This window comes from Chiloscyllium plagiosum, chromosome 11 (assembly GCF_004010195.1).
Source record: "Chiloscyllium plagiosum isolate BGI_BamShark_2017 chromosome 11, ASM401019v2, whole genome shotgun sequence".
Classification (NCBI taxonomy): Eukaryota; Metazoa; Chordata; class Chondrichthyes; order Orectolobiformes; family Hemiscylliidae; genus Chiloscyllium; species Chiloscyllium plagiosum.
The window spans coordinates 80,734,445-80,761,862 of record NC_057720.1 but is presented as its reverse complement, the minus strand read 5'-3'; positions in this window follow the sequence as shown (position 1 = coordinate 80,761,862).

Here is a 27,418-nt window from a genome sequence, read left to right as displayed (position 1 = left end):
TTGATAAAGTCCCATATAGGAGGTTAGTGAGCAAAATTAGGGCACATGATATTAGGGGCAAAATACTGACATGGATTGAAAATTGGTTGGCTGACAGGAAACAAAGAATAGTGATAAACGGCTCCCTTTTGGAATGGCAGGCGGTGACCAGTGGTGTGCCGCAGGGATCGGTGCTCGGACCGCAGCTTTTTACAATGTACATTAATGATATAGATGAAGGTATTAAATATTAGCAAATTTGCTGATGACACAAAGCTGGGTGGCAGGGTGAAATGTGAGGAGGTTGATAGGAGAATACAGGGTGACCTGGACAGGCTAGGTGTGTGGACGGATGTATGGCAGGTGCAGTTTAATATGGATAAATGTGTGGTTATCCACTTTGGTGGCAAGAACAGGAAGGCAGATTACTACCTAAATGGAGTCAAGTTAGGTAAAGGGGCAGTACAACGAGATCTAAGTGTTCTTGTACATCAGTCAATGGAAACAAGCATGCAGGTACAGCAGGTAGTGAAGAAAGCTAATAGCATGCTGGCCTTCATAACAAGAGGGATTGAGTATAGAAGCAAAGAGGTCCTTCTGCAGCTGTAGAGGGCCCTGGTGAGACCACACCTGGAATATTGTGCACAGTTTTGGTCTCCAAATTTGAGGAAAGACATTCTGGCTATTGAGGGAGCGCAGCGTAGGTTCACGAGGTCAATTCCCGAATGGCAGGACTATCTTACGCTGAAAGATTGGAGCGACTGGGCTTGTATACGCTTGAGTTTAGAAGACTGAGAGGGGATCTGATTGAGACGTATAAGATTATTAAAGGATTGGACACTCTGGAGGCAGGGAACATGTTTCCGCTGATGGGTGGGTCCCGAACCAGAGGACACAGTCTAAAAATAAAGGGTAGGCCATTTAGAACAGAGTTGAGGAGAAACTTCTTCACCCAGAGAGTGGTGGGTGTATGGAATGCTCTGCCCCAGAAGGCCAAGACACTGGATATTTTCAAGAAAGAGTTGGATAGAGCTCTTAAGGATAGTGGAATCAAGGGTTATGGGGATAAGGCAGGAACAGGATACTGATTGAGGATGGTCAGCCATGATCATATTGAATGGTGGTGCTGGCTCGAAGGGCAGAATGGCCTACTCCTGCCCCTATTGTCTATTGTCTATAGAATCTGGAATTCGTTTCTTCCAGAAGGAATTTTCCAAGCTCAATTGGAGCTTTGTCACATGATTGAATTGAATTGAATTTATTGTCATGTGTACCGAGGCGCAGTGAAGAGCTTTGTCTTGCGAGCAATGGTGGTTCAGTGGTTAGCACTGCTGCCTCATAGCGCCAGGGTCCCAGGTTCAATTCCAGCCTTGGGCGATTGTCTGTGTGGAGTTTGCACATTCTCCTCGTGTCTGCGTGGGTTTCCTCCGGGTACTCCGGTTTCCTCCCACAATCCAAAGATGTGCAGGTCAGGTGAATTGGCCATACTAAATTGTCCATAGTTGCTTGGTGCGATAGTCGGAGAGGGAGGTTACTCTTTGGAGGGTCGGTGTGGACTTGTTGGGCCGAAGGGCCTATTTCCACACTGTAGGGAATCTAATCAATACAGGCAGATCACAGAGTTAATTGCATAGATAAGTAAATAATAGGTAAACAGCGGCAAAAACAAAAACACAGGTACAGGCGAAGGTTAAGAGTTTGTGAGTCCATTCAGTATTCTAACAACAGTAGAGTAGAAACTGTTTCGAAACAGGCTGGTGCATGTGTTCAGGCTTCTGTACCTTCTCCCTGATGGTAGAGGTTGTAGAAAAATATTGCCAGAGTGGGATTGATCATTGAGAATGCTGGCGGCCTTTCCTTGACAGTGGGCTTGGAAGACAGATTCTATAGATGGGAGGTTGGTCTATAGATAGTCATATGAACACCCCCACCACCACCTCCCCACCCCCTACCCCCTAGGGACACACAGTCATGCCCTCACAATAAAACCATGTTCCCCTCCCTTGGGATATCACATCTTTATTCCCTTGTCACCACAAACAGTGTCCGTCATGATGTAAGCACAGAAACGGGGCCTGACTGCCTGGGCAGTAGCCAGCTTGTTGCAGTTTGGAGACAGGCCTTTCTGGGTGTTCAGCCCCCAAGGAGTGCTGACTGCTAGCACCACAAACAGTAGCAGCCTTCTACCAACCCTGCTGAAACCACCAGGTGAGCACTCCAGCAGTTTTACATCATATTTACAACACACTAACAGGTCAGTCAATTCCATTGACCAATATCATTGTTTACAGTTTGCACTCACTCGCCACAGGAGAAAGTGAGGACTGCAGATGCTGGCGATCAGAGTCGAGAGTGTGGCACTGGAAAAGCACAGCAGGTCAGACAGCTTCCGAGGAGCAGGAGAACCGATATTTTAGGCATAAGCTCTTCATCACACAATTACTATAACGTTCTGTTCCTTTAAGACCATAAGACATAAGAGTGGAAGTAAGGCCATTCGGCCCAATGAATCCACTCCGCCATTCAATCATGGCTGATGGGCATTTCAATGCCACTTCCCGCGCTCTCCCCATGGCCCTTAATTCCTTGCGAAATCAAGAATTTATCAGTTTCTGCCTTGAAGGCATTTAACATCCCGGCCTCCACTACGCACTGTGGCAATGAATTCCACAGGCCCACCACTCTCTGGCTGAAGAACTGTCTCCACATTTCTGTTCTAAATTGATCCCCTCTAATTCTAAGGCTAGGCCCACGTGTCCTAGTGTCCATGCCTAACAGAAACAAATTCCCAGTGTCCACTCTTTGTAAGCCATGCATTATCTTGTAAGTTTCTATTAAATCTCCCCTCAACCTTCGAAACTCTAATGAGTACAATCCCAGGATCTTCAGCCGTTCATCATATGTTAGGCCTACTATGTATTTAAACTTTCCTGAGAATGTATTTACGCTATCCATCCTATTCATCGCAAAATGACATTATAATGCATTGTGGAGTAAAACGGTACAACTTTCCCATTCCCAGAGTCCAGGCGAGGAGATGGGTTGTGTTCAGGGTAAAGGCAAGTAACAACATTGGAATATCAGCTTTTCCAGCTTTCGTTGGTGTACAATGCCTTTTTTTTAAATCCACTAATAGATGCATGGAAAGGGAAGTACTTCCTTTTCAGAAATGAGGAGTCCCCCTACCAGGGTGTTTCAGGTGGGACCAGGCCGGTGGAAGTCAAGATGGGTAGGTGAGGAGGGGAGGGTGTTTGAGAGGACACGGCAAGTGTCTCAATATTGAAACCAGCAGTGTGGATCAAAAAGATCTCACCAGTTTTAATTTTAGTTTTTAAAAAACTGATGCTGTTGAAAGATTTCCACACTACTGAAATCACAAAGTTGAAAAATAGGCTGCCAGGATATTTTAATAGAACTTTCACACTCGTCATATAGTATTACATAGTCTGTGTGAAGGTGTGAGTCCTTGTACGCAGTAAATTTGGTAAAATTCCAAGTCAAAATTAATCATCTCTGAATGGATAATTGCTTACATGGACGCCTCATTAGGCCATTTCCATAACCTGTGTTTCCTGAAAGTTCTTAATATGCATAATTTATTCTATCTTTACCCAAGCCCATCTACCAACAAAACAGGGTATATGAGCTGTCACAGTGAGAGCTGGGAAAGAAGCCGCAGGGATGTAAAATACGAAACCAGTTTGATGTGGATTCATTATGTCCCTTTTCCAACACTTCCCCTTGGGCCATCCTTTGGTCAATCCACTCTTCACAACCACTTGAATCAATGCAATGGTACCCATTCAAATCTGAAACAAGGAGCGGAATTAATCATTGAATGCAGTGCTTCTGTGTCAGGAGCTGATGGATGCTAAAGGATGGCAGGGGAAAGATAAAAACAGTTGGATTAAAAAGCGATAACTGTTTGATGCTGGCAGATGAACAGCGGTCTGCCAATCACTTTCCCATTTCCTTCATTGCAACTCAAGCGGCATCCCATTGGAGCTCAGATTAGCCTCCAGGCAGTCTCAGCAGGAACTCCTTCTCTTTGAAAAGATTTGATGAAGAAGATCCATTTCATCTTGTCTGACAGTGAAAGAATGTGTGCCTTTGTGCAAACAGACGACTAAATAAAAACCACGGGATGTCTGTTCTATTAATAATGAGGCCTATGCAAATAAAGGAAACCAGTGGATGCGCCAGTGCCTATCCCAGGGTAACATGACATTGACATTTGAGACTTGGTTTCATACATTGGTCCCACTACTGATTATAACCTAGTGACTCCTAATGGACTTCAAATATAATGGACTCTTGTGGCACAATGGTAGTGTTCATCCATCTGAACCAAGAGGTGAGAGCCAAGTCTACATGTTTCAGAAGTGTGTATTGGTATCTCTTAACAGGTTGATTAAAAATATCTGAATAGGAACAGGATTCAGCTGCTTGGTGGGTCCTTCGACAAAGATAAAAATTACCTGATGACAAACTAAAGATTAAGAATGAAGCTCTTTTGCAACTGTGCTTTATTTAAACATTTAATCACTTTCAAGAAAGCGAGAATGTTTGCAATCGTGTAGCATCTTTCAAGATTTCAGACTATCTTGAAGAATCTCATCGACAATTAGGCACTTCTGACTGTTGAACCATAGAGAAATGGCAGATAATACAACTTCACAAACAGCAAACTGATAGATGATTGGATAATCTGTTTTAAATGCCATTAGTTGGGGGTTAGATCTGGGCTTTTGAACTCATCTACTCTCCTCTCCCCGGGTACCATGGTCTCTTTTATATTTATCTGAGAAAGCTTAAATTTAATGCAACATCCGATAGGCAGCCATCTGACTGTGCCGCACTCTTTCGGTAATACACTGACGAGGCTGCTTACGTTTTGTGCTGGAGTGGAACCTGTGCTCACAATCTTTTTAAAGGCCTGAAAAATATCAATGAGCAACAGCTAATACCATACACATGTGGACCATATACCTATAATGTGAGTCCAGCAGTTCCAATTAATACTTTGGTACCTGTTATGCATAACTATAATCATTGCGCAGGTATAGCAATATCTGTTTAATTTATACTTACATAGAGCAGTGTGTGGTTGTACACAATGAACTCCCTGTGAGTACAGAAAGTAAATGGGTTTTGTTTGTCCCTGTGACTACTGCTGCATGATCATTGGCAGCTGAATGAAAATAGCAATTCAGTGCATATTTCTATAATACTCAGCAACACATCACTTTGCACAAAGTTTAGCCCTGATGTACAAGGAGAAATGGAGCTCATAGAATCTGCTGCACTCTGCACACATCCTGCTGACAATGAAGGAGATTGAACCTTAAAAGCACAAAGACAGCTTCCAAATCAAAACAAATTCATGTGGCAACGCAGCTCAATTTATCAAGCACACACACAGCAACCTAAGCTCATCTCCCATCTCACTGTCATTGATCTAGATTCTATCCTGAAAAGCATAACACAGTATTGTGGATGAGGTCAGTGAGCCATACCTTGAATAAGACAAGTGCTTGGAGCATGGGCCATTGTATCAACTATTTAATCTCCCCCATTTATTCCACAAACTCTGACAGCTGATGTGTCCATTTCTTTAACCGATTCTTTTAAATATGGCATTAAATTGCATCCAAACCATTGGACAATTGGCTTGACAAATGCAGACAACAGCATTATATTTCTCTTTGATAGCTTTCACAAATCAAAGAAAATGAATCGAATGGTTGAGTTATCCCAAGTTCCACATTATGGTGATGTAACAGTACTGAGACAGACAGATAAGGTTATCTGTGAGCAGATACTGATTCACAACCAGCCATATCCTCAATCTGATGAGAAGATTATACGGTAGATAGCAAGAATTGCATTTCATTGAAGCAGGAGTAATAGAGGTCAATGAGCAAATCAAAATAGAATTTACAGTATTTACAACTGAATAGAATTGACAGTGTCTATAAATATCAGAAGTGACATTGTCTACAATTGTCGACAACTTGCATTAAGAACAGCCCTGGAGAATTCACATTGTATACAGTTCACTGCAATGTTATGGATAGGTATGATTCTGTTCTGCTCGACCAGGTGCAAATGCTGAACATCCATTAGTTCTCATTAAATGGACATCCTCATATACTTAAGTAACAGTCAACTTCATTCAGAGATGACCCTCGACCTTTGGCTCCCAAATTTCTCATATGTCCACTGTAGAAATCAATATGTTGGTTCCCCAAGTCCTTCATTTTTCATTTACTGCATCCTAGTTTCGGGAAGGGGGTAGGTGGGAACAAAGTAACGAGAATTTTGTCACCGTTGCTTTTTTCTCGTTTAAACATCAAAAATGCCAATCAATGGTTAGCACCGTTATCTCACAGTGCCAGGGACCCGGGTTCAATTCCAGCCCGGGGCAACTGTCTGTGTGGGGTTTGCATTCTCCCCATGTCTGCGGATTTCCTTCAGGTTTCCTGGTTTCCCCCCACAGTTCACAGATGTGCAGGTTAGGTGGATTTGGCCATGCTACATTGTCCATATTGTCTAGAGATGTGTAGGTTAAGTGGATTAGCCATGGGAAATGCAAGGTTAAAAATGTAGGATAGTGGGACGGGTCTGGGTGGGATGCTGTTTGGAGGGGCAGTGCAGACTCAGTGGACTAAATGGCCAGTTTCCACACCATAGGGATTCCATGATTCTATGACAGTTTGGTTCTGTGCTAAATTTAGGACCGTGGCCAGTATTGATTTCATCACTGACAGTTTACCAATACTTTAGGTTGTCCCTTCCCAGATCTGTCACTTAATCCTTATAACGTGTATAAAATGAGCGGCCAGAGGAAGTGGTGGAGGCTGGTACAATTGCAACATTTAAAAGACATCTGAATGGGTATATGAATAGGAAGAGTTTGGAGGGATATGAGCCACGTGCTGGCAATGGGACTAGATTTGGTTGGGATATCTGGTCAGCATGGACGGGTTGGACCAAAGGGTCTGTTTCCATGCTGTACATCTCTATGACTCTATGACTCTACTTGGAGATCCACAGTCTGGATATCAATGACTCAATATATACTTGGCTGTGTCCCAAAACAACTTTTTTAATGAACTTAAATCCTGTAGCATATAACTGCATTTCATTGTAAAGATACTAATGCAAATATCTGATAATGTATACTCACAGTCCAGGTTTCTCATTTCTTGAGCAAAAGACAGGATTACGGTCATCCTCTTTTGTAGCTCCTGTTGATAGCTGACCAGGCCACAGGTCTCCTGCACTTTGTATTTTGTACCCTTTTGTCAGACCAATGCACTATCTTCACAGAAGTATGGTGTTTTTAGCATCAAGTTATTCTGGTCTCCTCCAATTCCTGAGATGATGAGTCCTTGAGATCATTGCAAAAGCGAACATCCTAAGTACAGCATTCAAACCATCATGGGTTGGTTCCTTTGTTCCAGAGTTATGGGTGAGTAGGTGCAGTGGGATTCATTTTAGCAGACATCTTTGGGTGAGTTCGCTCTCTCCTGATCATCACCTATCCACAGATCTAACCTCTTCCCACCAGCCCTCATTCTACCTCGCAACCATTTTGTGTTTGACTAAAAGTACATCGTTGGATCTCGAATACTACAAGCAGCGTGACTTCAACAGAGGAAGCAAGTACAATAAATCATTTCAAGATTGTGAATCAACGAGATAAGCTCAAAAATATCAATTTCAAAATATCAACATCTGTCAAAACAAATGTCAGGCAAGTTCCATTGTGACAATTCCATTGCAATCTTGCTTAACTCTATCTTGCAAAAGTCAATGGATAAGTTACAGATGTTACCACGTACACTGGTGCAAAAGTCGCATTTTTTAGGCTATTTTTAAAAGTTCAATTTATAGGGTCGACTATTACATGGGCACTAGTTATGAGGGGCTGAAATTCATGCAGCAGTTTGAAATACCATATTATTAGCAGAGGTCGATTTGATCACAAAGAAGAAAAACACAATGAATTACGGTAAAAGTAATTACCAGATAAAAGCAAGAAAAAGAAGAATGAATTACTGGTAGTAAATATTATTTATACATACTGGTACAAAAATTTAACATGTCAAAGAATCCTTGAAATCCTGCAAAATCACACTGTTCAACATTGTCAAGGCCTGGTATAATGGCACACTTAAAATGAAACATTTATTAAATTCTGAATGTGTAAGCATCTTGAACTTTCCGCCAAATTCTTCCATTTCCCTCCCATTTGCTCTCATATGTAATGAACCTCAGCAACATTAACAAATTTGTCAAAGAATTAAAGATATATCTCATATAGCTAATATATCTCATTTTTATTCAGATATAATGGCACAATTAAAGTGATTAACTTTTTAATGATATTAACCTTTAGATATATAGTGAACAAAGTGCGATACGTACTGATAGACCTAGTACCAGTCTGAATGAATGAAGGAATCAAAACGCGCTGTAGTAAACCCATTGGGCTAAGTAGAGTTATGAGTGAATGAACAGAGATGCAGTACAGTAAACAAACAGTGATAAGTAGAGATACCGGTTATGAATGAATGAATGTGATTCCTTTTTAGAGGGTTAATGTGAGCATGAAGTTTCCTTTGTAAGAGGTTTACAATGTGATATAGTAGGGTCAACTTTTACATGAGATATATGGAAAATACAAGAGCTTTTGGCCAAAAATAAGGGGTCAACTTTTACATGAGTTTTACACCAGTTTATATGGTATTTTCTTCATTTACACTCTCTGTTGTGCATCAACCATGTTTAGCAGGATTGTTAACACTCCTATGCCCACAGTTCCAAAGATCTGAAATAGATTTCAACCCCTTGAAAGTATTATTCATGTCAAAGTTGACCCTCTACTTTTTATTTTAAAATGTGCCCTCAAAACACAACTTTTATATGCTCACTGTGTGTTAGCACCTCCTAGAGCAGAACAAGATTGACTGGTGTTAACACAGAGACCTATTGTCAATGTTTTTTTAGCCTGTTGAGCACCAGAATGAAGGCATGCATCCAGAACCATGTTACCTTAATGATAACTACCTCAAAGAGAGAGGACAGAGGCAGTGGGGCGGGCCAGGGGAATGCTATCAGTAGTCAAGATTAAAATGGTGCTGGAAAAGCACAGCAGGTCAGGCAGCATCCGAGGAGCAGGAAAATCGATGTTTTGGGCAAAAGCCCTTCATCAGGAATCAGAATGCTATAGGTACCTCAGCTATTTCAATCTGCTCAGTACTTAGTTGTGTTGGGAGGTGGTAGCCTAGTGCTATTATCATTGAACTGTTAATCCAGAGGCCCAGATAATGTCTGGGGACCCAGGGGGTTTGAATCCTGCTATAGCAGATGGTGGAATTTGAATTCAATCAAAAGAAATTTGGAATTAAGTCTCTAATGGTGACTATGAATCCACCATCAATTGTCAGCAAAAACACATCTGGTTCACTAATGCCTTTTGGGGAAGGAAACTTCCATTCTTACCTAGTCTGGCCTACATGTGACTCCAGACCCACAGCAATATGGGTGACTCTTAACTGCCCTCTGGGCAATTAGGGATGGGCAATAAACGCTGGCTGAGCCAGTGATTCCCTCATCCCATGAATCGATAAAAAAAGCGCTTAGTCATATTGGAGGGAGAGGACAAAGGTATGTGGGTGAAAAGAGCCAGAAACTGAGGCCACAGCAGCAACCGCTATATTCATATTTACATATAGCATTGCAAAGGACTTCATAAGTACATAAACTGACATAAACAGACTCTAAAGCAAATAAGAAAACATTAGGACAGTTGACCATATAGGTTTAAAGCAGCCTATTAGAGAAAGAGAGTGATGTCATTGGAGTCAAGGGAGGCTTGCACAAGATAACGAGTCACAATGTGTGAGACAGTAAGTGCGGAAGGTGGAGACTGAAAGTGGAAACATTATTTCAGGGAGGTCAATCTGAGGAACAAGTGCCCTAGGAACATGGAGCACATAGATAGCACTGATTTACCAAATGCAATTTAAATAGTTTTATTTCAGATAATAATATTTTGAGAAACAGCACAGGAATAATTTAAACCGTGATCTAGAGTAAGGCAGGAAGTTTGGGAGGATCAATTAACCTTGGAGCTATGGTTCCTAAAGTTGTTCACCACTGGTGTTTTCCTGGATCTCATGCAAACTAGATGAGATGAAAAAAAATGCTGTAATTAATGACAAACTTTACTATTATGGTATCATGCAATTGCTAAGATGTTTGCAAGCAAACTGAATGGACTGAATTCTTTATTTAATGGCAATTCCTATTTTCCGATTGCACGTGGCCAGCAGGAACTCCACCAACATGGAGGCTGGTGCAGTACCATTTCATTTCTTTGTTCCGGACCTATCTTTGTGTTTGATTAGCCTTCAACAATCAATCATTCCTCTGCCCTGTTTTATTTTTGTAAGAAAGCCATTAGTTTCCAAAGTGAGACAATTTAACCTGATGTGTTAACATCCTTTACTGAATGGGACAGAGAGGATGTGATGTGAGAGTTTAAATCAGAGGTTACATTGTGTGTACACCTTCTATCACCTGCAGGCCTGGCTTCTCCAATACTCTCTGGGCCAAACTCCCACCTATGGTTTTCTAAGTTTGAAGTCATTAAAAAACTCTGCCTACTGTATAATAACTTACATTGGTAGCCTTCTGTTGAGTGAAGTCTTTGTGTTGGCTGTTGTAGTTCGAGTAAACAACATTTGCACCCATCTACGTGATCTCTCAATCCCCACAATGTGAATAAACCACCCTTCATCACATTCAACTATAATTAATGGAGAATTCAGGAGTCCGTTGCTTCATAAGTATTCACTGTGAATTACTCATTTTGTGACCCCACAATGCATCCTATACAAATCAGCTTCGTGAGATTGAAGCAAGTAATTGAGAAAAGTGGAAATGAAAATGATAATGAGGATTGCATAACACAATTTTATTCAGAGATAACACTTTCAATTATAGCGTGAGAGTGTGAAACAGAGATTGAAAAGTTTGAAACAATGGAAGTCCACAGAAACCTGAGGGTCCAGATGCATAGATCATTAAAATGTCATGAATAGGAAGTTAACCAGAAAGGCTAATGGAATGCGGGCATTTACATATGTGGGAGACAATAGTCAAGGGATTGAAATCATGTTTCAGCTAAACAAGCCGTACTTGGACCAGACCTAGATTATTGTCAGCAATTCACTTTAGGAGGGATGGAGAGACCTTGAAGGGATTGCAGCATAGATCTGTCATTATAACACCGAGATTGTAAGGGAAGGAACCTTATAGGGGCCTAACGGCATGGGCTCTGGTGAAACAATTGTCTCAGAGTTGTTATCTAAGGTTATTTAAGAAGATTATCTAAGATTACAAAGAGATCTTGATCAATTGAGTCAATGGGCTGAAAAGTAGAAAATGAAGTTGAATTTGGATAAATGTATTTTGGTAAAACATACAAAGGTAAAATTTATACAATTAAAAGCAGGGCCTTGGACAGAGGACGACAGATACCTAAGGATTCAGGTGCATAATTCTTTGACATTTGTATCACATATAGATAAGGTGATTAAGGATGCATTTAGCATGTTTGCCTTCGTTGCTCAGACCTTTGAATATAGAAGTTGGGAGGTCATGTTGAGGTTGTGCATAACATTGGTGAGGCCTCTTCTGAAGAATTGTGTGTAATTCTTGTCGCCCTGTTATAGGAAGAACGTTTTTAAGCTGGAGAGGGTTCAGAGATATTTGCCAGGATGAGGCTGGGAATGGAAGGCTTGAGTTATAAAGAAAGGCTGGATGGACTGGCACCTTTTTTCACTGGAGCATAGGAGGAGGAGAAGTGACCTTATTGAAGTTTATTAAATTATGACGGGTATAGATAAGATGAATGGCAGGTGTCTTTTTCCTAGGGTGGGGGATTTCAAGACAAGGGTCATATTTTTAAGGTGAGAGGAGACGGATTTAAATAAGTCATGGGGACAATTTTTTTACACAGAGCGTGGTTTGTGTGTGGAATGATCTTCAAGAGGGAGTGGTGGATGTCAGTACAGTTACAACATTTAGAAGATGTTTAGATAAGTAGATTAATAAGAAATATTTGGAGGGATATGGGCCAAGCTCAGGCAGGTAGGACTAGTTTACTTTGGGTTTATGATCGGCATGGACAGGTTGGACCGAACGGTCTGTTTCGTGCGGTATAACACTATGAGAAGCCCAGTGAAGCCTAACTCAACATCAGCAGTACCTAGCTGTATTTTCCAAATAATTTCCTGGCATTGAAATGAGATTGTCATTAGGCAGCATCAAGATGCCTAGTAGTGTGGATTGTTGCTTGTGAACGGACTCATGGACACAGAATCTAGCCTCATTAATATGCAGTGTTATATCCTACCATCTGCCATGAGGAAACTAGTTGTCAACAATTTCCAACATGAAAGGAACAGCAGGTTCCTGGTGATTCACCTGGGTACTAGTTTTGGATACCAATCAGTCCTCTAGTGAGTCAAGTGGACGGACAGTCAAGGGGGCTAGGTACCATCTGTTGGGGGATGGGGAGAGTTTGTGCACAGTTCAGAGATTTGGTCATGGCTAGTCTTTCATTTGTATTGGTCACAGTTAGGTGATACATCCCACTACAATCAGTCTAGTAGGGCTCTGGGGAGTGTTGTCGAGCAGAGAGACCTAGAGGTCAGGTACACAGTACTTTGAAACTGTAATAGGAAGACAGGGTGGTTAAGAAGGCATTTAGCACACTTGTCTTCATTGCTTAGACCATTGAGCATAGGAGTTGAGATTGTACAAAATGTTGGTGAGGCCATTTTTGGAGTACTGTGTGCAGTTCTGGTCAAGTGACTCTGTCAGATCTTGTTCTAATGTTTGTTTTGGTTATTCCCATTTGCAAAGCCTTCTCATTTGATGCCTAAACTTTAGCTGCAGCTCTACTACAAGGGACGGGCAATAAATGCTGACCCAGCCAGTGGTTCCTTCATTTCACGAAAGAATAAAGACAATGCCCAGAGGCAGTGTCATTCTGATGGGCAAAAGTGCAGGATCCACTTCTGTTAAACAGGAGAACTTTAAAGCAGCAAAGGCACGAATCATACACTTGCGAAATGCAACTAAACCTATTTTGCATTCGTATCACTGTGCATATAAAATGCAAATGTGAACATGTTTTGGGGTATAAATGCTGTCATATGTGGTTGCAATGACTACCCGCAAGCATCCTCTACGAGTGACTGCGAAAGCAATAGCCACTGTGAACCTCAACGCTATTGGCTGCCACAATTGCATCAAGGCACGGATTGTGCCATCAGTTCAAGATCACACCAACTCATTTTATTCCCCTGATAGTCCGGTCAGTGCTGCAGCCTGGGCAGTAGGACTCCTCAACATTTGAGGACCCCCCCCCCTCCAAAAGGTGCATGGTACCATTGACTGCCCCCATGTGGCACTGAGAGGGCTGTATCACAACGCTACAGAATTAATAATAGGAAGGGCTTCAATTCCATTAATGTCCAGGTAATCTGTAATCACAGTAACAGTGTAACTGGTGCACCTTATAAAGCTGGTTACTGGGATAGGGGCAAGGGCTACCCTTGTATCATTCATAGAATCCCTACAGTGTGGAAACAGGCCCTTCAGCCCATTAAGTCTACACCCACCCTCTGAAGAGTAACTTATCCAGACCCATTCCCTTATCCTGTTGTCCTAGATTTACCCCTAACTAATGCACCTAAACTCCACATCCCTGAAAACTATGGGACTTAACCTGCACATCTTCAGACTGTGGGAGGAAACTGGAGCATCTAGAGGAAACCTACGCAGACACTGGGAGAATATGTAAACTCCACACAGACTGTCACCCGAGGCTGGAATCGAACCCCGGTCCCTGGCGCTGTGAGGTAGCAGAGCTAACCACTGAAATACTGTGCCACTTACTGCAACCATGGCTAATGACATCATCAGGCAATAGGTGAGGAGCATAGATACAATACTCGCCATGGTTTGATCATGATCTTGGTGGAACAGGCGATGGAGCTGCTGAAGAAATGGTTGTGCTGCTCAGAGCAGCCCTGGGACGGGGGAGGGGATTCTCCTCAGTGTTGTCCAGACAGAGTGTGCTGCATCATTCTGGCATTATGTGCTCTGCATAACTAGAGCAGGCAACAAGGCTGTGTGCTGGACACTGAGGAGACAGGAGCAGGATGAGAAGGAGGACAAGTGCAATGAGCTGGGTCTGATTGACCCCCCCCCCTCCCATTTTAATAGACGTGAAATGGGTGCTGCAGACCATCATGGACTGTAAAATAACCCTTGTTCACTACCAGGATTGCAGTGGTGAAAGGCAGCCTGTTTACATTTTGTTTGTGTTGGTCTTTTTGCTGGTTGGAAGTAAAAGCTCAGGTCTGGACTTGCCAGTCCACCACCGGACGACGATAAGGCGCTGGTCTGCAGTGACCACAGGGGACAGGGTGGTAGTAGAAAGTGAGGACTGCAGGTGCTGGAGATCAGAGTTGAAGAGTGTGGTGCTGGAAAAGCACAGATGGTCAGGCAGTATCCGAGGAGCAGGAAAGTCAGCGTTTTGGGCATAGGCATTTCATCAGGGTAGTAGTGACTTACACAAGGTAGTGGGATGGGCTGTGGCTAATGACAGTGAGGTCTGCATCCTGGTGGTTAGACATGCACTAGGCCAAGACTGTGGCACTGTATGTGCCAGGACATGTCAGCCAAGTGTACCAAGATCAGTGCAGGATTGCCGGGCAGTTACGGTGCTGGTGAAAATCAATTCCTGAGTGCCAACATTTGTCCAGTGTTTAAAGAGAGCACAGGCACCAGAGATGCCAGTGTATTTCAGGACATCCAATTAGTGGCAACTTCTTCCAGATGCAACGAGTGTACTCGGAAGGCCAAAGGGCCTGTTCCTGTGCTGTATTGTTAGCATTGGACAAGTCAGTCAGACTAAGGTCAGGGTTGGGAGAGAATGAGGCAGATTTAGGATGAATCAGAGAGAAATTTCCTTGGGCCTCAAGGTGAGAAAACCTCTGTTAAACTCAACAAAATTGACTCTTAGCCAAAATATTGTACAATTCAACAGCTCGCAGTTAATTTCAAATTTGGATTATGCAAAACTCGTATTGTCTTTCCAAGCATTTACAAGATCAAGAAGTGAATTGATTAAAGATTTAAAGATATTGAGGGAAATATATAGAACAGAAAGAAGCAGCTTATTCAAATTGAATGGACAGTCTCTGAATAGGGAAATAGTCTAAAACTTGAACCACATTTTTAGGAATGAGATTCGGAAAAATGTTTTGGCAAAACGTGTGGCAGACATTTGGGATTCTCAAAATCACAGGTGAAAGTTTGTCATTTGTTAATTTGAAATCTGAGGTTTGAATGGATTTTTGATAACCAAATGTATTAAAGGTGTGGGGAACTGTAAGTCTTTGGAATTGTGGAATTCATTGCCTTAGAGCGCAGTGGAGGCCGGGACGTTGGGTGTCTTCAAGGCAGAGATTGATAAATTCTTGACCTTGAAGGAATTAAGGGATACGGGGAGAGTGTGGGTAAATGGAATTGAAATGCCCATCAGCCGTGATTAAATGGCGGAGTGGACTCAATGGGCCGAATAGTCTTGCTTCCACTCCTATGTCTTATGGTCTTATGGTCTTATGGATGTTAGTGGCAAAGGTGATAAATAGCCTAATCTAATGCTTCCATTTTTCTCTGTTGCTTTATTGTGGCATGAAATGATTATTTCATAGTAATCATCTGCCGAGTTACTCATCTGCCAAGTGAGCCCAGGTCTAGTTGTATTTAAGGCTCTCTTCCACATGATAACCTTGCATTTTATGAAAACCAGACACAAAACTGAACCTGGTTTCATAGTGTCACTGGTCTCAGTACTACCAGAATCAAATAGGATAAAGATGGTTAGGGGAGGGATATAACCTCCTGCCCTGTCATGCATGACCTGTGCCAATTGGAATGTTGGCATGATGTGATATTGTGGTGCACAGTGGAAGGAGATAGAGTGGGTAGAGGGTGATATCAGTTGGCATCAAATATTGATTTGTTCTCCCACCATGCCATCGGACCGTGTAGGTCCTGATGATGCCCTCTGTTTCCCTTTCAGCGCGACATGTGTCACCCACTCATAAAAGCGAGTTGCTTTTCATCTTGTTAATGCTGCCCCAGGCAAGTGTTGGTTGTCTGTGACATATTTGGTAAACGAGCTCTACACAACAGTTGCCTCAGTCAGAAAAGAAGCTCTGATGGATTCTGAAGTCCTTGCTGCCAGAAAGCTTTCTTCCAATCGTGAGAGGATCGCAGGATTGTTACGTGCAGAAGTAGGCCATTCAGCCCATTACGCCTGCATCGTCTCATTAACTCAGTACCATTACCTTGTGCTAGTTTCAATGGATGTGGTCTTCTTGGGCTGCAGCAGGTAATAGAGATGGAGCAGAGGGAGTAGAGGCAGCTGAGTGGAGAAGGTGGAGGCCTAACAACAGCCAGAAGCCCTATACCTACCTACTGTCTAGAGAGAAGCCTTCACATTATTCCATCTTAAGTAGGAACAAATTAGCCTCTGAAGAAGCAGTTACAGAGTTGTGTCACCTTCTTCCAGCAGACAGCAGCAGACAGTGTTGTGAATGGACATGTCATTGCTCTCAGTTTCCAGCCTCAGGATGCTTTCCAACTGGGAACTGGTCATTCTTCTCTGTCCACTGAATAGGACCGCATCTGAGATGTCACCAAAGCCCCTGAGTACTGGGAGAGGAACTGCATTGTCCTCTCTTGAAGCACAGGGAAACAAGACAAACAATAATGTGGCTTTACCAGGGTGACAGCTATCCCAAGGCTACAAAGAGCTAATAGTGAGCTCACAGTAAACAGCTGTATGGACATTAGAGATTTCAATCCTTTAACATGCAGTTGGCTGTAACCATGCCCAGGTTGTGATGCTGGTGAGTTCCTGCTGACCTGTAAGTCGCATAATACTCTCATCCTGCCATGCCATCTCCGAGTCACCATTATAAACCAAAGGCAGCAAGGACTACCCCAGAGGGGAGACAACGGTATAATCAATGAACTATTAATCCAGAAACTCAGCTAATGTCCTGGGGACCTGGTATCAAATCCTGCCATGGCAGATGGTGGAATTTCAATTCAATAATAAAATCTTGAATTAAGAGTCTAATGATGACCATGAATTCATTGTCAAATGTCGGGAAAATCCACCGGGTTCACTAATGTCCTGTAGGAGAGGAAACTGCAATCCTAATCTGGACTGGTCTACATGTGACTCCAGACTCACAGCAATGTGTTTGACTCTTAACATCCCTCTGGGCAATTAGGGATGAGCAATAAATGCTGGTCTAGCCAGTGATGCCCTCATCCTGTGAATGAATATATAACACAGGCACAGGACAAAGACACTCCCTCATTGAGAGCCTTAGCGTGACAGAATCCATCATGATACATACCATGATCATCCTCAAGCTGGTGCAGTTTCCTGAAGCACACAGGGAGGAACCTTCTGATGCATTGACATATTTTGTGGAGGTCTGCTGTGTCTGGCAATGACAGGGTTGTCAGCCTTGCCACCAGGCCTTTGAGAAAAAGGACCTGGAGGAGAAGTAGCAAGGAGAGGATTTGGTTTTGTACCACAAGGAAGTGGTATAGCAATAATCACTCCATACTTGCAACGTTTAGTTGCATCAATAAATAAGCAAATGTAGCATGTCTTAAGTCCATAGGCGACAGGAACAGAAGTAGGCTATTTGGCCCTTTGTGCTTGCTCCATCATTCATTAGGATCATGGCTGATCGATCTGACATTCCTCATGTACACTTTCAGGTGTTTTCCCTGTAACCCATAGTTCCCCTACAAATCAATAGTCTACCCCACACATTCAAGGCAATCCAAGGTACTCTTCCTTGTTAAATAATGCAAAATACTCCAAGCGCAAACATTTAAGCCAGGCTTCTGTGACTGATTAATGTCACTTAGACATGGCTCTTTAGCCTGAAAATGATGTCAGTATTCGTTTCATATCCACAACTCAGGTTCTCACATTACTCTCCTTTCATCTAATCATTTCATCTTTCCACTTCAGGGATTCTTTATCATACTTTGTTTTGTTTAGTCAAACTGCACAATCCACTTTCAGTTGTTTATGATTACTCTGACACCCTGTTCCTATAATAAATATATAACCGGAGAGCCCTGAATGAAACTTTTTACTAAGTCATAAAGCAGACCACACAATCTCTGCACCAAGCATTAAAAAAACAAGATATAATGCTCCAAAACAAAAGTTAGCAGCTAATACATAGTACCCGATGTCCATAGAGAAAAGATATATTCTTGAATGTTGACAACCAACAATATACTTTTATGCGGTTAGTGGGGAAAGTTCTCCACAGTGGCCTAGTCATTGCCTATGGGGTTTAACCAAGTTATGATTACTGCTTATTGAAAACAGCCTCAACAATTCTTTACACAAAAATAATCCTTTTTCCTGTGATAAAATAACTTCACAAAGTAAAAATAAAAGAATGTATCTTCCAACTCTGAGCCTTTTTTTGTGCTAATTTATTAAATATGGGAGCAGGACTTAATGATTTTGTTTCTCAGTGATGGTTGTCTATTTCATCCATGTTATGTAGCACTTCACCTAACGAAGGGGCCACACTCTGAAAGATTGTGACTCCAAATAAACCTGTTGGACTATAATCTGGTGTCATCTGACTTCTGACCTTTTCCACCCTAGTCTAATACCGGCACTTCCACATCATGTTGACGGAATCGCTTTCACTCCCAATCTTTCCTCAATCCCTTCCTTTTCTCAAACAGCAGAGGGACATTGGGCCTGTTGTTCTGTGTTCCCTCTTTGAAAGGTCTGTCCAGTTTCGTCCTGCATCCTAAGTTTTCTGTTGTGTAACTCTACACATTAAAACTCTTGTCTATGGAGTCTGCTTTCACCACTGTTTTAGGTTTTAATACCACTGTGGTGAGTATGCTTAGAGTTTTCTCGACTGAACATATTAATATGACTCCTGAACAGTTATTTGACATATGTCCCAGTTTCTAGTATATTTTCAGGCACATGTCACTGGACTGTTAATCCAGAGATGTCCAGAGGTAATGTCTGGGGACCTGGGTTTGAATCCCATCATAGTAGATAGTGACACTTGAATTCAATAAAAGAAATTATCTGGATTTAAGGGACTAATGATGACCGTGAATCTATTGTTGATTGTACAATCCATTGTACAATTACAACAAGTTCCACTTCATCTGAATGTCTAAGATGGACCATGTCTTCAGGGACACCGTGTACAAAGCTCTGGGTAAGGGTGGGGAGTAGGAGGTGAGTCCCCCAATATGGTCCTCATCCTGATAGCTACCTCTCCCCAGTGTTACAAAGGATGTGACTGGCCTTGTTTCATGGAACACTCCAAGTAGTTGCACCCTTCTGTATCACCTGTCCTTCATGAAGAGCCACAAAGAGATCAGTTTGGGGTCCAGTTACTTATCAGTCAGGGCTATCTATTACAATCTATCCAGGGGGTGAGCCACTGTCAGTAATGGAAGTCCATCCTCTAAAAGCCAATTGCGGATGATCATGGGCTATTGCTGCAGTATAGAAGCTGAGGACCTCAGTTGTAGGGATTGGAGGTAGCATGTTGCTATGTCGAGAGGATACAAAATGCGGGGCATCTCAAAACAGGGGTCCCCAGTTTAGGAACATCTGACTTACAACAGCTCGTACTTACGACCACAGTCCCCTAGAGGGGTGCAATTTAAAAGACTCGACATTCAGCCATTTTCTATATAAACAAAATGTGCTTTGTATTGTCCCGCATTATGTTCCAAATTGACTTGCTACTGAACTCCAGTACGAACACAATCGCAACCTGGAGTACATTAGACGATACAGCATGGAAGAAAAGGTGCAATACCAATTGTGGAGGAAGTCATTGACACTCAGAAACATCCTGGCTTTGAGGAGGACACAGTGCTCTGTTATATCTAGCACGTTGACGATTGCCTGGAGCTGAGCGTGTAAAGTGGCAAGACAAACAGTTGTTCAATGGCTTGGATAGAAATGTTGGAAAGTCCAAAACCCTCAATGGGATTACCGAGAAGGCCTGGAAGAAGGGATTGCTGCTGAGTATGCCCCAAGGATGAGAGGCTGAGCCTGAGACTGGTAGCATAAAGCATGTCCACAATGTCCTTCCATTGACGCCAACAGTTGCCCAATGGAGTAGAGAATTGTTGCCACAATGACTGGAATGGGTGAGGTATGAGATCTTGTCTCCAAGAGAGGGGGCTGCACTTCAAAAAGGCGTGGACTCTTCAGAAGGCAGTAGCATTGCTCAGAAATCCATGATGACACCAATGCGGCATGAAGCAGGGGGATTAACCCACTGTGTGAAATTCAAATCCTTGCCCCATGGACTCCCATTACGCAACATCAGGAATCAATACCAGTAATAACTGTCATGCATAAGTAATGTATTACTGCCTGCAAAAATTGACTCTCATTGTCAAAGGTGCAATCACCTTTTGCCACTGTGAGGAAGAGGAAATCTAACCTTTTTTTTCTGGCCTGTCATCTTCAGTTGGGCAAAGCCATTCAAACATGACTCAGTCTCCCACTCCAGAACGATTGTCCTTTGGTTCAGACTGTCCATTAGAGAAAAATTACAATCTGTATTAGTTACATTGGGTGTTTCCACATGAATCAAAGTAAAATCAATTGCTGTCACTTGTTAACCATTCATCTTAGTACACGTCCAGTTATTAATGTGAACAAGGGCATAGATCAGAGTGTGATCGAAGCCTATAAGTTATCTCTCTTCTATTCCCCATACATTCACAAAGCTTTCCACATCTGAGTAACTTGTCAAATGTGTTTCTCTATGGATTTTACTGATCGTATATTTTGATCTAACCCATGGTCAAGCAGCATTATGCAGCAATAGTGCTGCCAGATTTTTTCACTATTGAGTCACCAACATTGATCATTTGGAATGTAATAACACAGGAATCCCAAGAGGAAAGGAACATTGTTTATTGTTGAACACCAAAACAGAGCCATTACTCGCTGTGTAGTCTCAGCTGAGGACAGACAATTCTGCAGATGCAATGCTGGACATGCTCTATTTGGAAAGCAGCAACATTAGCCAGTTTGAGGATTAAACCAATGCACATTATAAGCAATGGTATCCTAACCATCTGAGCTAAATGCCCAGGTCTGCTTTCTTTTATGGATATACCTGGAAGTGTTGCTGCACACAACCATTTTGATGGACCCATTTTGAATTAGTCCCTGGGTCTGCTTTATTTTCGTTTCTTTGTTTTGAGCTTGATTTTTTTTTTAAATTAACATATTTTTATAACTGACCTGTTCAGAGATGTTATTGTAAGTGAGACTTGAACCTAGGCCTCCCAAGCTAGGGGCAAGGACTCTATCTCTGCACCACAAGAGGGCCCCTTCTAGGTCTGCTTTTTTTTCAAAAGTATTATTTTTAACAGCGCCCACTGAATTATTTTTCTTTCTTTTTTCTATATTTTGCCATAGTTTAAGAGGGCCCAGCAGGTACTGTTTATACTTTCCCCGAATCTCCAGTGCATGTGTGCAATTTATTTTTCAATGTACCATGACACAATACATATATACTTTATTATTCATTATTTTCACCACCAGGAAAACACTCATGTGGCTAATGAAACAGTAACAAGCAAAGCCTGAGCTGTCATCTAAAAAGTGAGGGGAAGAGTAGGGAGAGAAGAGGGGACTAAATCAAAATGGAGTTGAAGGGGGAAAAATAAAGCACTCCATCCCCCCTGGTGCTCCCCTCTCCCTAAAGGTGTCGAGAGCATCGGTGGACACTGCATGCTCCCTCTCCAAGGACACATGAGCCCTAACATAACCCCGGAGGAGAGGCAGGCAGTCGGCAGGGATGACCACCTCCAAGGCCTGCTGACTGGGCCTATGTATCACCACGGGCCTGGCCCAGGAGCAGACCCATGATAAGGTCCTCCAATCTACCCACACCCCTCAACACCAGCTCCTGAAGATGGTTTGAACTACAACCAAAGGCGCAGCAGCAAATTTTTCAAATAACTGAAAAAGAAGTGCAAATGCCCACAATCAACACATACATGGTCCATGGGCTTCACAGCGCTGCAAAATAAACAATTGGGCTGGGAGTCCATGAGCTCCCATAATCTGTGGTTACAGGGGATCTTTGGGTGCCATATACCCAACACTAGGTCCCTGAGGGAAAGAGGAAGGGCTCAATATAAAGAGCCCTCACTGGGATCCCTCTCACTGGGTCTGCTTTATAAAGGATTCAGGTGACGAGTTCCAACTGAGCAGGTCACTACCCTGTTACTGAGGGAACACATACTCAACAAGCTCCACAAGGTGATGCTCCATGAGCCTTTGAAGAAATTATCACAGGAGAAATATACACTGACCATTTGGAGAAACTAAACAGACCTGTTCGCACATTCACTATGGGATTATTCACAGAGTAGGCAACAAGCTGCACAAAAGCAAGCAGCTGCAGATGCTGAAAATCTGAAATAAAAACAGAGAAAGCTAAAAATACTCAGCATGTTTGCCAGTGAGAAGGAGCAGCAAGGAACAGTGAGAGAATTGGAAAACAACTTTAGAACAGACCTACTGAATATGGAAGGCCTCATAATTTATTTGAGCTGAAAACAAGCAAACTTAAATACACATAATGTAAAACGGTAGCCGACAAAAGTCAGGAAAAATTAAAAATTCAAAAGAACCAGGAATCAATAACCAATGTTTCCAGGAAACGTTATAAATAGCACAGCCAGAAAAAAAATATTAAAAATTTGTGTTGTGCTTGGTGTTCAACACTGTGGAAGGAAACCATTCATTTTCCCTTTGTTATACTGTGAATCTGTATTGCTGTGGGATTTGGTAAAGTAGTGTTACTTCTGCAATCATAATTACTTATGCAAGGTAAATGAACTCACACCAGTGTATAATTGTTTCAGCCAAGGGCTGAGTCAACAAGAATGAAAACTATGTGAAGGAAATACATAATTGTTTTTGTATTAGCTAAAATGTGCATGCAAGAATGAAATGTGCCTGCGAACAATGGTAGATGCTACAGACAAATAGAGAAGGTGCTGTGAGGGGAGGGGGTTAAGCTAGATATGCCTGTACAAACAGTAGTTATAAGCATCTATTTCCCGCTTCTGCAAAAACAAGAACAAATCACAATCAAGAAGTCATGAGGTCATAAGGTCATAACAAGTAAGGGAAACGGATGGTAGTGAAGGAGGATATACCTAACAATGGACCACAGAGGGAGGTGGTCAAATTGCCTTGTGAGGCCAGAAATAAGCATTTTGTCACAGACAGGGCCGTATAAGGCAAGTGATAAACAAGAGTAATGGGCGCCGGTCTTAGAGAAGTGGGAGATGTAAACAGGGGAGGAGCAATGGGATGAGGGAAGGGAAACAAATTACATAAATATTGTGTACGAGTTTAATACAGTGTGTGTGTGTGTGTGTGACTGCCTTTGTACACAGTAGACATCACGCCCCTCTTGCAAGAGCAAAATAAATGACACTACTGATTCAGATCTTGTCTCGGACTGAAGTTATTGAAGTGAGCTTCGTTTCTCACATTGCCTACTGAGATTTATTGAAAAAGGCAGGAAACCTCAGCAGGCAATACAGACTCACAGTATTACAAAGAAACAAATTTCAAAACGTTTGATAATAGTAAATTACTACAAATCAGCCAATGATACAATGTCAGACTCACTGTAGAATCTAATACATTAACATAAATGCTAAAAAGTCTGGCAAATATTTGAAATGCCGCAATGTTTCTGTAGTATAATCTAGTAAGCTCTAATGTCATTCAATTTAAAACAATATTTGTGAATACAAGAAGACACACTTGAAGTACATCAGATTTAAAACAAGGTTGAAATGATACAGATTTAAAATACCATTGTAGTAGTACAATTAATGAGTTCATTGAGAATAAATATAAAAATAGATTTACTATTTACTTCCAAATAGATTTAAGGTCAGAGATGAACTATACAGAATACAAGATCGAACTTCAAGGAGTAAGATACAACATTGCTTTAAATGCAAACACTAAGGCTGAAGCTGACCAAGTGAATAGAATATTATATTCAATGGGTCTGATCAGAGATAGTGTTATTAACAAGCAAAACATCAAAAACAGTAAAGACACTTTTGAAGATATCATAAAACCTTTGATAGTTAATTCAATTTAAGAGTGAATAACCATATGAAAAGAGCTTAACCGAAGAGCTTAAATTCAGTGACAATCTGTAGACAACCTAATTAATTACTTCTAAAGAGGAAAATATAAAGCTTCGAAATCATATTTTATGAGAGACAAACTGTTGTAATTCTTGAACTTGGGCAGTTTTTTTTTAATAGTCCAAGTAAGTTTTATCATTGTAGAAAGCTATTCAAATCATACGGAAGCAGAAACCAAAAAAACTCATGGAAAAATTGTGGTCAAGAAGATCAACACTATTTCAAGAAAACAACAGAGTCTATGCACATTCGAAGGTGTGGACTAGTTCAAACTGCAAACAAGCCAAACATTTGATGCAAAAACCAGTTTCTAAGCCGTGGGTCAATAAGACCTCACAGATACAGGCAGTGACCAGCCTATCACGAAAGGAATGCTACAATTGAAAAACTATAGGTCACTTCCAAAGGATATGCAGAAGTAACACCCAGTTTCAGAACAGTGGGAGTACTTGAGATCACATGTTAAAAAGATCACATGTTAGAATACTAACCACCATTTTAAAATTTGCCTGCATTTGCTGGGTAACCTCAATTAGAGAAGATACCCAAGGCATCCTAGGAAAACTAACTAATCCTGATAAGCTAGGAGAGACAAAATTTGTTCATATCAATGCGCATCTCTTTGCTTTTATACTTGACCGTCTTCTCAGACCAGTTAAAATGGTTGAAATAGCATCCTATAGTGGTAAGACTATTTGGTGCAAGCATAATCATTCTCAGAAGCACAGGAATGCTACAAGTTACACGATAAAGAAAACACATAAAAAGGTTGACAATTTCTGTTGGATTTGCAATCAGCCAATTTCACTTTTGAGGCGGTATGCATGCCTTGGCCTCAACTTCATTGGAAGAGCTTGAGGAGATAGGCAACCTCCGAATGACTTGTCCAGAAGCAAACAACTGTTCAAACACTGGACCATGAACAAACTGTTATTGACCACCCAGTCAAGAGACAACTCCAATAGAAGAATCCCAGAGTTCCCCAGACTCATGGCAGAACTCAAACAGACAACATAATCTAATGAGATCACTTGTGTTGGTATTAGAGAGTTGTTTAATATTGTCAACATAAAAGATCAACTTCACGAGATTGGTGGTAAAATTCAATCTCTGCCTTCTAAAATAGACCAGTAACTTCCAGTGACAGAAATAGTGCTGGATGAGCAGTGACTTTTCAGGAACATGACTGGGAGTCTGAAAAAGTCTACTTCAACCAACAAATAGGGCAGCACAGTGGCTTATTGATTAGCACTGTTGCCTCATAGCACCAGGAACCCGGCTTCGAATCCAGCCTCGGTTGACTGTATGTGTGGAGTTTGCACATTCTCCCCGTGTCTGTGTGGGTTTCCTCCAGATGTTCCAGTTTCCTCCCACAATCCAAAGATGTGCAGGCTCGGTGGATTGGCCATGCTAAATTGCCCATAGTGTTAGGTGCATTAGTCAGAGGGAAATGGGTCTGGGTAGGTTACTCTTCAGAGGGTCAGTGTCAACTTGATGGGCCAAATGGCCTGTTTCCACATTATAAATAATCTAAACAATCATAAAAGGCAACTAAAGATGTGCAATCTGATGCAAAACTCAAGGGTGACATGCTGCATATGATTTCATGGGAGCCAAACCAATATCCACAGGCCCAGACATGATTAGGAAGAAGACATTGCCTGATCTAATCATCTTGGTAAAGTATAAAAGAGACTATCTCTTCCAATTGGAAAACAATTGTCTGATCGAGCAATTTGTGATAATGTAAGAAAAAAAGAACTGAGATCAACAATACAGCTATTTACTACAAAGGAAATTTTGAAGTTTAAGGCTTTTCTAATCAAGATCATAAAATAAAAATAATGTCTACAAAGAACCACAACAATATGCAAAAGATACTGGAGGAGATAAAAGACTTTGCAGTGGAGAAATGATCCACAGATCAGTCCTCAAACAAGAGATCTTCCATTCTTTCAACTCCGAAGAGTGTACATTCTGAAAAAGACATTAAATGTTCATTTCACCGTCATTTGTGACATTAGAAATTTAGAGCAAAATGTAATGTAGTTATATACATGATTTTATAATGTGTTAACTATGGAGTCAAATGCTTGGGAGAAGATGTCATAAAAGGCAATAGCTCTGAAGGAGTTAATTTTCATATTACTTTAGCTCCGCCCATTCTATCAATGTCACATGCAGCCTGTGAGTAAAGGCTGGGTGTTCTATTCTAACTTTCAGAGGGAGCAGAGTATTTCTACCAGGTCTATAAGTTTGTAGTAATTATGCCTGACCAAATGTCATGGCATTAATTGCGATTATGCAATAAAACTTCTTGGGTAAAAACCATGCCTCTTGTAGTTTTACTTGTGGACTGTAGTAAGAAAATAATTGTTCTAAAGCCAAGGATTTGTTGCATGTTTCAGGGAAGTAAGTTATATGACACTCATTGTGAACTTATGATTTGGAGATGCCGGTGTTGGACTGGGGTGTACAAAGTTAAAAAATCACACAACACCAGGTTATAGTCCAACAGGTGAAATTGGAAGCACTAGCTTTTGGAGTTCTGCTGCTTCATCGGGTGGTTGACAATGCTCCGAAAGCTAGTGCTTCCAATTAAACCTGTTGGACAAAACCTGGTGTTGTGTGATTTTTAACTTTATGAACTTAGTTTGCATAGCTGTTGATTCCAGTGTAGTTGATGTGTAGTTTGCAGATGAGCAGGAGCTAAGGGGTTGTGTACAGATGGTGCCTTGCTTGGTAATTGCTCATAATTGTTTACCTGCCATTAGAGTCTAATTACTTTTATTCAATTGTAATTTTCGTTAAGCACAGAAATCTGGTCTGTATTTATGTCAACACGGGTCTCAATTCTGAAATTCTGTGTACTTTCTACAATCTTTAACTTTTGTGGCATTTCTGAGAATAGCAGGTCTTGATTTCCAACTCACGAGCCCAGTGAAGTGTGACAGTTTTCTGACAACAGTACCTCTTCTGTAGAGACTCTTCAGGAACACTGTATATCCTCCAGAATGTGACCAGTACCACAAGC